We start from the raw sequence: 10,843 nt of genomic DNA on the forward strand, positions 1-10,843 counted from the left end.
GACGAGTAGATGGGTTCAGGGCTGTTGAAATTATTTAAATTAGAATATTCACTTTCCAAAAGTAACCTGACAGAGGCTGATGTTTATGGATGTCTCCATGTTCGTTATTGATGTAAAAATAGATAACGAGTTAAAGATAGGGTTACATCTTTACTTCCAGTAACACATTAACTGCTGTTCAATTTTCTTTGGTGTGCAAGTGAAATACATGGCTATTGTGAGTGTTTCTCAAGAATTATGTGGTGACATTATTATATTGTGGCTCCTGATTTAATAAGTAAGCCATTATACTGTATATAGATGCAAAGTGAAATAACTGCTGCAATGGAAAAGCACTGACAAGCTTTAGCCTCTAAATAGTAAAACTTGTTGAAACAAACAAACAAACAAGAAAAAAAAAACTCTAAACTGACTGGTTTTATTCATATAATCAAATATAATTTAGCGCCACTGAATCAGCTTAAACACATTACTGTATACCAGCAAAACTCAGGTAACAAGGAGCTTTTTTATTTATTTTTTGTTTTATAATTAGGTGCACAAATCACTAAACTTTATTTGTATGAGAATTTAAAAAAAATAAAAATAGGATGTACACAATACATACAATAACTGACTCATAGAAAGCAAATTAACTTTACTATTTTTTACAAAGTTTATTATGACACCTTGTCTCTAGTGTAACATACTGTAAACCTCCAGGCCATTGCAGTAAAAGAGTATAACCCTGACACAATGTCCTCTATCCCTGGAGACAACCGACCCTCTCCACGCACACGCAGGTAAATTACCCTGAGGAACAAAAGCCCTTGAAGTATAGGATGGGAATAATGCAACCATATTGTGCGGACCCCTGAACTGACCCTGTTTATGGAAGCGTACAGGCAACACATTGGAAGAGTGTTCTCATCAGAGTGAGTCATTCAGTTCCAGCATTAAAGAAGGGAGAGGCAGACACACTGGCCGGGTGGTGACCCTAATCTAGGGGAGAGGAAAAGAAGGCTGTTGGGGTGAAACTGGTCAGCTGAACTGAACCACCGAGCTCTGAGACAATGATGTTTTTACAGAGGCCCAAGGCATACAGAGACTGACATTAAAATATATGGGCACACATACATCCAGAACACATGCATGCGTTTTTACACTGTAACACAGTGTGCAATATTATTATTATTATTATTATTTTTTATAATTGTTCCTGTTTTTCTTATTATAGACTAAAAACAAGTCAAGTCAAGTCAAGTCACTATTATTTGTATAGCGCTTTTAACAATGCAAATTGTGTCAAAGCAGCTTTACATTAGATTGATATAAAGCTGGGTGGCTTTACATCAGCTTTACAGTATTTGGACGGGGAAATAGTGTTTCGAAATAGTGTCATTCTCCTCTGGCCAGACAAAATCAGCAGTTTAATTCTAGGCTGCAGCAGAGTCAGATTGTGCAAAGGACTCCTCTGGTTCCTGTGGTCTTGTCCCGATGGCCATCTAGGAGACAGGGTCTTCACTGGGGATCAGTCTCTGGGGCTCATCTAGTTGTCCTGGTCTCCGCTGACGTTCAGGGCTGTAGAGGTCATCTCTAGGTGCTGATCCACCATCTGATCTGGATACGGACTGGATCCAGCTGGCTGCAGTGACCATCTGATCTGGATACACTCTGGATCTGGGTGGCTACGGTGACCGCGGAATAAGAAAGAAACAGACTAATATTAGCATAGATGCCATTCTTCTAACGATGTAACAAGTGCATCGGGTGTTTTGGGAAGTGTTCCCAGTTCCGGTTGACCTAATTAATGCAGCCTAACAATCCTTTAACGGATCTGAATTATAGAAATGCGATAGTGTATTATGTGTAAGCCAGGTTAAAGAGAAGGGTCTTTAATCTAGATTTAAACTGACAGAGTGTGTCTGCTTCCCAAACAGTGTTAGGTAGATTGTTCCAGAGTTTGGGAGCTAAATATGAAAACGATCTCCCGCCTGCAGTTGATTTTGTTATTCATTGTTATTCAGAGTTCACTCAAATACTGGGGTGCCAAACCATTCAGGGCCTTATAGGTAATTAGCAAGATCTTAAAATGTAAACAATGTTTAATAGGGAGCCAGTGCAGTGTTGACAGAACCGTGCTAATGTGGTCATACTTCCTGGTTCTAGTAAGAACTGTAGCTGCTGCATTTTGAACCAGCTGGAGTTTGTTTATTAAACTACTGTTGACTACTGATTGTGGATTGATTGCTTCTTTCTGTCTGTCGTGCGTCTGAGAGGTTTGCGATTGTAGCTCCGTGTAGCTAGGCTTTTCTATTGAATCTCTATCTTACTTTCACTCTCTGTTGTTTAAAGTGATAATATATAACTTAATTCCCACCATATTTCTTGAATTATCTATCAAACTAATCTAACTAATTTGATTGTTCGCTTTTTAAAACCACGAGTGCAGCGCGCGTGCAGTGCGTTAGCATTCGTTAGCCGGTTAACTTGTCACTCGCGGTTCCTATTATTGTTTTCTTTTTTCTCGCTGTTTCATTTCTCTCTCGCTCCGTTTTTCAAGAGTTCATCAAAAAACAGTGGTAAGTGAATCAGTCTTCAATCACGGTTAGTAATGGTTTCTTCTCCTGCTATTGTTGTTTGCACTGTTTTTCACATGTACAGTTTATCTCTCTCTGTCTGCGATGAGGGATTCACATGTGATAAATGCAGGGAAATAGTTAGGCTGACGGAGAAGATTTCAGAATTAGAGACACGCATCCAAATTTTAGTTGAAGACTGTAAGAATGTGAGGGTTGTAGATACTGCTTTGGATGCTACTAGCTCAGGGAGTCCTGTACATTGTTCGGTTCCGGTATTAGAGCCCGTGCAGCAGGGCAACCGGGTGACTGTGAGGCGGCCTAGTCGCGGGTCACCACTCTTCCGTTCCGATCAAAACATCAAACAGGTTCTCCCCACTCAGTGACTCACCCACTGAGAAACCTGATGAAAGTGCTCTAGTTATTGGTGAGCCAGCCACCATAGTCCAATGTTTACCGGGAGCCAGAACACCTGACACAAATTTAAAAGTGCTGGCTAATGCTAAACGTAAATTCAGTAAGATTGTTATTCACGTCGGCGCTAATGATGTTCAACTTCGCCAGTCGGAGATCACTAAAAATAATGTTAAAGAGGTGTGTGAACTTGTAAGTACGATGTCAGACACTGTAATATGCTCTGGTCTGCTCCCTGCTTACCAGGGTGATGAGATTCATAGCAGACTGTAGTCATAGCTGGATGTCTAAGTGGTGCCCAAAGAATAACATAGGTTTTATAGACAATTGGAAGAAATTTTGGGGCAGACCTGACCTGTTGAAAAGAGATGGTCTTCATCCCTCCTGGGGTGGTGCCGCTCTTCTTTCTAGAAATATGGCACATGGTCTAACAGTGCGTTCACACCAGACGCGACTTGCGTGAATAAGTTGTGCTATTCGTACGTAGTAGGACACTTGAACGTTTTAGTTTACTCGCTTCAATCGTGTGTGAAATTCCCTTCACAGCAGACGCTCCAGTCTCGTTGCGAAATGGCTGACATATAAATATTCCCATCCTTTTGTCTTTTCTTTTGATTTACACCCTTTATATATTGTAAATAATCACATCTTTTCAACCTCTCTTATAAATATTGCTATCTTTTTTCATCCTTAACTCTTTTTCTCATCCTAATCTTTCATAATTTTTCAGTAATTTTTTGTTCAAGTTTAGATTGTTATAGTTTTCTTGTTTTCAAATGATAAATGGAGCCAGCCTCCAAAAGGAATCCCTGTCTCGTTGTTTCATTCTCATTACACTATACCACAACACTGGTCCAATCACAAATAACTATTTTTTTACTATACTATTGGGAGTGTATTTGCAATAGGATATAACCGCTCCGGGTGTCCACATACAGCGACGATTACTTTGTCCTCTATTGTTGTTCCGGATTTCTGCCTCCGCTCGCTGCGTCATAATCACGTCACTACTAGAGCAAGCTCCTGATTGGAATATCCGCCAAAGTTCAGATTTTTCAACATGCAAAACTCCCGAGACATGCGAATCGCGCTGCAGGATGTCTATTTGCATCTTTGCATTGACTTAACATGTAAATCACTCGCACTTACATTCGTATCTGGTGTAGAATTCGTACTTGACTAACTGGGGCCCAAGTCAGGAAGCAGAAAGACTGGCTAAACCGACCGTCTGCTAGCCGCCTTACGTCACAGAAGTCAGTTAATTCTCAGCACATAGAGACTTCTTCACCTAGATATCACACTATAGAGACTTTGTCTGTTCCCCGAACTAGAAAATACAGAAAACATCCAAACCAAAGTAAGACAAATAAAAAATAGATATAATACAGATAAACAAATAAGCTTGGCTTATTGAATATAAGATCCCTTTCTACAAAAGCTCTTTTTGTAAATGAAATAATCACTGACCATAAACTAGATGTGCTTTGTTTGACAGAAACCTGGCTAAAATCAGATGATTACATTACTTTAAACGAGTCTACCCCCCAAGATTACAGTTACAAATATGAACCGCATCCAAAAGGTAAAGGGGAGGTGTTGCTATTTATAGCAATATTTTCAGTATTTCTCAGAGGTAGGGTTTCAAGTCGTGGCCTAATGGATAGAGAGTTGGACTTGTAACCCGAAGGTCATGGGTTCGAGTCTCAGGTCCGGCAGGGATTGTAGGTCGGGGGAGTAAATAACCAACAATCTCTCCACCCTCCACCACGACTGAGGTGAGACCCATGAGCAAGGCACCAAAATGCCCAACTGCTCCCTGGGTGCTGCAGCATTGGCTGCCCACTGCTCTGGGTGTATGTTCACTACTGTGTGTACACTTGGATGGGTTGAATGCAAAGCATAAATTCCGAGTATGGGTCACCATACCTTGGCCACACACCTTTGCAGCAGAGCGATGATATCTCAGATCATTATCTAGTTTTGTGAATATTCCATATAGCTAAAGCTGAAAAGCCAACTCCTTGTTACAAATATGGTAGAACCATCACTTCTACCACAAAAGACTGCTTAATAAATAATCTTCCAGACTTATCGCAGTTCCTCAGCATATACAATAGCTCAGAACAACTTGATGATGTAACAGAAACTATGGACTCTCTCTTTCCTAGCACTTTAGATATGGTTGCTCCTTTACGCTTAAGGAAGATTAAGGTAAAATAGTCCAACACCGTGGTATAATGATCACACATTGGACCAAAAAGTTTTTGGTCCAATAATTAATACCCCTGTTTTTTTTATTGAGAATTTAGCAGTAAGAAATTGCTAGTCATCCAGTTTTTGATATCAACTATACATTCCGTTAGTTTTGCAAATTGGTATGTTTCATCGGGTCATGAAGAAATATAGAGATGAGTATCATCAGTATAACAGTGAAAGCTAACACCATGTTTCCTAAACAATTAAATATCTTTAATACATTAATTGTTTGTTCTAGACAGCAATGAGATTAAACAGATGTTTGAGAAAAATCTCAGATTCTTCAGATTTTCCAAAAAAAAAAAAAATAGTAATCTCAGGTGTGTCCTCTGAAGATTTGTAGATCTCCGTTTATTTATTTTCACATAAGGGCATCCACAGAAGGAGATTTTGTCAGATTTAGCTCACTTTTGGGGTTTTATTTAGCTCACTTTTGGGTTTATTTTGTCCTCATGGTTAAGTAAGTTAATCGGTAGATCAAGGTGCTTTCTGATAATATATCAGTGGCACTTAATTCCTCACTCAGTTGGACGGAGAGAGAGTAGCGTTCGGGCTGGATGTGGTGTCTCTGGCTGGGGAGCTAGTTAGTGAGCGCTACGATCCTATCCACGGATTGCAATGTAAATAGGGCTCAACTGATACAACCATACGCACATCTGAAATATATATATATGGGTACTGATGGTGAGCAGTCATCCGTCGGGTCACACCCAGGCTGGGTGGGCCTAGTCTGGGGGTGCCTGTTATGGTGGCCCAGTACCCATTTCGAGGAGGAGAATAAAAGCAATCATGGCTTGTATTCACAGGTGCGGGAGTCGGATTTTGCTGGTGGCAGGCGGGCGGTACACAGGACGGTTCAGAGGCGGGGTTGGGGTCTGTGCCGGCAGGCATGTTGGTTGTGCTCTCCGCCAAGGATGGAGCGGCTGTGGGTCCTGGAGGGGTATGAGGTTATCTATAATAATTTTATAGAGTAGTCCATTTATTACTATTATTATTATTATTATTATTACTATTATTTTTCATTATTATTACTATCACTACTGCTCCCGCTGCTTCCATCCCTATATCTACTACTATTATTATTATTAGGCCTACTATTATTATTACTAATATTATTCCACTATAACTTTTGTCCTACAATCTTAAAAGTAGGCCATCATCTGTCAGTGCTATCATTGAATGCTTGATCGGTTTCCATCTACATAATAACTATGAAATTAGAACTGTTCCTGCATTAAAGATTGCTCATGACACACTGTAAATTTCATCTTTCACCAAAAAAACACAAGGAAATTTGATTAATAATATTATTAATTACTATTACAATTCATGAAACTATTCACTTACTTCTGTACCTGTGATGATCGCATCCATACATCTATAGCATATGTGCTTGTTATTTGTTCCTTTGTTTGTATTTTTTAGTTTTTTCTTCTATTTTTCAAGTTGTTGTTGTTAAACTGTTTCATTCCGCTCAATAAAAAAATAATATATAGGGGGAAGTCGTGGCCTAATGGTTAGTGAGTCGGCCTTGTAATCCAAAGGTTGCGGGTTCGAGTCTCCGGCCGGCAGGGATTGTAGGTGGGGGGAGTGAATGTCCAGCGCTCTCTCCACCCTCAATACCACGACTGAGGTGCCCTTGAGCAAGGCACCGAACCCCCAACTGCTCCCCGGGCGCTGCAGCATAAAATGGCTGCCCACTGCTCCGGGTGTATATTCACGGTGTGTGTGTGTTCACTGCTGTGTGTGTGTGCACGTTGGATGGGTTAAATGCAGAGCACGAATTCCGAGTATGGGTCACCATACTTGGCTGAATGTCACTTCACTCATATATCAGTGGCTCTGTTTTAGAAACATTATGAAAAATGGCCTAACCCAGGGGTGTTCAGTATTGTTTTTGGGGTTTAATTCAGGCAATCAAATCTTCAGAATCGCTAGACATGTCCAGACAGGCATGTTAAAGCTAAACTTTACAGGACATCGGTTTGTCCAGGAGCTGGATAGAACATTACTGGACACATCCCGACACAATACAATTAAAATAAATAAATAAATAATACATACATACATATAAACACACACACACACACACATACATACATACATACAAAAGCAGTGTTTGCAGTCTCCATCGTCCAGCAGTGGGCCTTAACCAGTGTTGGGGAAAGTTACTTTTAAAAGTAATGCATTACAATATTGCGTTACTCCCTAAAAAAGTAACTAATTACGTTACTTAGCTACTTTTTATGGAAAGTAATGCGTTACGTTACTTTTTAAATATGAGCAGGGCTTGATTGTTTTTAATACAAGAAGTTCTAATTATAGCAAATGGAAAAGCCCTTTCACACCAAAAAGTGTAATTAATAAACCTCAGGCTGAAGGAAAAGTAAATTCACGTCTGTAAAGTAGAACGCAGCAGAAGAAGTTTCAACTCTCTTCAGCAATAAAAAAACAATGAAGCACAATTGTTAGTTTATCTAAAGTCATTTTTGCTTATTAGTATGGTTGAACTGGTCATCAAAGGTCTGCAGCAAAGACATTGGTTAATAAAATGGGATTAGATACATTTGTGTTGTTTAACATATTTAATTATTGCAGGTTTGCTTCATATTCTGAGTTTGCATTTCACTGTTTTAATTAATTTTGATGAATACTAAATATGTTTTTTGCGAGTGGGATGAATTAATGCACATTCACATTTAGTCTAGAGCTACAGTAACAGCATGTTCACACAGTGTTGGTCAATAAATGGGAAAAAAGTAACGCGTTACTTTTTTGAAAAAGTAACTCAGATATTTTCTTGTAAATTAAAAAGTAATGCGTTACTTTACTAGTTACTTGAAAAAAGTAATATTATTACGTAACTCGCGTTACGTAATAATATTAATGCGTTACCCCCAACACTGGCCTTAACACACTCTTAAACTCTCTCAATTCAATTCAATTAAAAATTTATTTATTGGCATGACTGTAAATGATACAATATTGCCAAAGCTTAGAATACATGTACAAAAAGATAACAAAAAAATAAATAATAATAATAATACAATAATAATATTAATCATTAAATGAACATCGCATTAATAGAATGGGATATTATAACATCTTAGAAGTATTAAACTGTAACAAATTAGAATGTGTGAACATTTGATATCACAGTCTTTAACTTACATAGAAACATGCATACATACATACTAAGGATCACTGTGGCGGACAATAGGGTAACACACAGGTCAGGTCAGACACAATACACATTCACCTGCTGTCTCTCAGGCTGTGGCACATCCACATGTATCTCGCAGCAAGTGCTGCTGTCTGTCCCTCTCCTAATAGTATCTTTATTTGTTCAGTTTCACTAATGGCTCTTTATTAAGTTGGTGAGTTTGTTGAAGTAGAGGTTTCTTATGGATATGCATTTATGACAGTGAAGGAGGAACTGCATTTCTGTCTCGATCTCTCCTGTCTCACAATGAGCACACACTCTTTGCTCTCTGGGTAAACAACTCTTTTTGTGTCTGCCGGTCTCAATGGTTAGACTGTGCTCACTTAGCCTATACTTGGTAAGGATCCGTCTCTGCTTCTTGTCTCTGACGCTCTGGAGATAATCTTCCAATTCATAATTTGATTAATTATAATTTGATAATTTAATCTTGATCCCAATGTTCCCAGATATGTATTTTTAGATTGTTTGATAATTTGATTTATTTTGATGTTTAGGTTAGAAGCAGTGCTGGCCTGAGACTGGTTAGTGTTAGTAGAGTTAGTCAGGTTAGTAGGTCTCAGAACCAGCTGACTGAGTGTACTCTTTTCGGGGTTCAGTTCTTGGGTTTGTATTACTTTAAAATGTAGCAATTCTGTGGGACTTGATTTAAGATGCATCCAGAATTTGAGGGACCTTTTATGCATATTAATAATCAATGGGAATCAGCCTAATTCTGCCCTACATGCATTATTGGGTGTTTTTCTTTGTAGTTTTAGAATCATTTTACAGAATTATGTCTGCGGGAATTATCTTCTCTGTCTGTTCCGGTGATTCTTCGGGTGCATGAATACGGGAAAGGACGTCAGCTTTGACGTTTTGTAGGCCTGGGCGATAGGAAATCTTGAAATGGAATCGGGTGAAGAATAATGCCCATCGGGCCTGACTGGGATTGAGTCGTTTAGCATCCCGAAGATATTGTAAATTCTTATGGTCGGTTAGTACTAGAAAGGGATGTGCTGCGCCCTCCAACCAGTGCCTACACTCCTCTAAGGCTAATTTAATGGCCAGGAGTTCACGATTGCCAATGTCGTAGTTTCCCTCCACCGGGCTGAGTTTCCGGGGGAAGAAGGCGCATGGATGGAGTTTCGGAGGAGTCCCCTGCTGCTGAGAAAGCACCGCTCCTACTCCCGTGGTTGAGGCGTCAACTTCCACGACGAAAGGGAGTTCCAGGTTGGGATGGACAAGGAGCGGTGCGCTGGTGAAAGCCTTCTTGAGAGTATGGAAAGCTTCTGTGGCAGTGGGGTTCCAGGACAGAGACTTGGCCTTTCCTTTGAGGAGGTCGGTGAGTGGACTGGTGATGGTACTGTTGTTCATAATGAAGCGGCGATAGAAATTGGAGAAACCAAGCATTGTAATTCTTTAATTGTGCTGGGGATGGGCCAGGATGTGATGGCCTCCACTTTCCCCTCGTCCATGCGAATGCCACCACTACCAATGATGTATCCCAGGAAGTGAACTGAGGGTTGGTGGAAAAGACATTTTTCAGCTTTGAGGTACAACTGGAACTTCCTCAACTGCTGGAGGACCTCCGCAACGTGGTGGTGATGTTCGGCCAGGCTCCGTGAGTAGATTAGGATGTCGTCAATATTAGAGGTCTGCACGGGCTTTAAACGGAAGCCCGAACCCGGCCCGTACCCGCGATCATTTAACCCGACCCGACCCGACCCGACAAATACATTTACATGTTAAGCCCGAACCCGACCCGAACCCGAGGTTATCTAACATCTGACTAATTAAAAATTAACCTCAAAACATAACATGCTAAATGGGGGATATTTAGCATAAAAAATGTATTGTCAGAATGTCGTCTCTCAGTTGTTGAATTTCGCGCAGACGTTGCCACAGCATAAATGTGTTTGCTCAGTCCGATCTCATGAAAGCGCGAATACCACGAATTGTATCTGTAGTGCTTATGATACGCAGTTTATGGGGTGTAATAGGCACGCACTCCGCACCCCTAATCCTAACCAAGGGGTTTACAGCTACGTAGCATATGCATGCAAAAAACATTTTTGGTGTATAAATGGCACTAGAAATTAATTTGTGGTATAGATACGCACTTTCATGAGATCGTGTTTCATAATCTGCTACTGGGCCGGCCCTCTGTCAAATTTTAAAACCCAGTGCGGCTCTTGAGCCAAAAGGTTTGCCCACCCCTGGGCTACACAGACCACAGACACACAGGTAGAGCCTGTGTGTCTGTGGTCTGTGTAGCAGATGCACATTGCACATCTGCGCACGCAACTTTCTCTCTCGCGCGTGCCGGTCACCACAACACAGCAAGCAGGCAAAGCACACGGCACGCAAACTATATATAGCCTATTTAGTTTTTCTTAGTTACAAACCCGAACCC

Source organism: Barbus barbus (assembly GCF_936440315.1).
Source record: "Barbus barbus genome assembly, chromosome: 11".
Classification (NCBI taxonomy): Eukaryota; Metazoa; Chordata; class Actinopteri; order Cypriniformes; family Cyprinidae; genus Barbus; species Barbus barbus.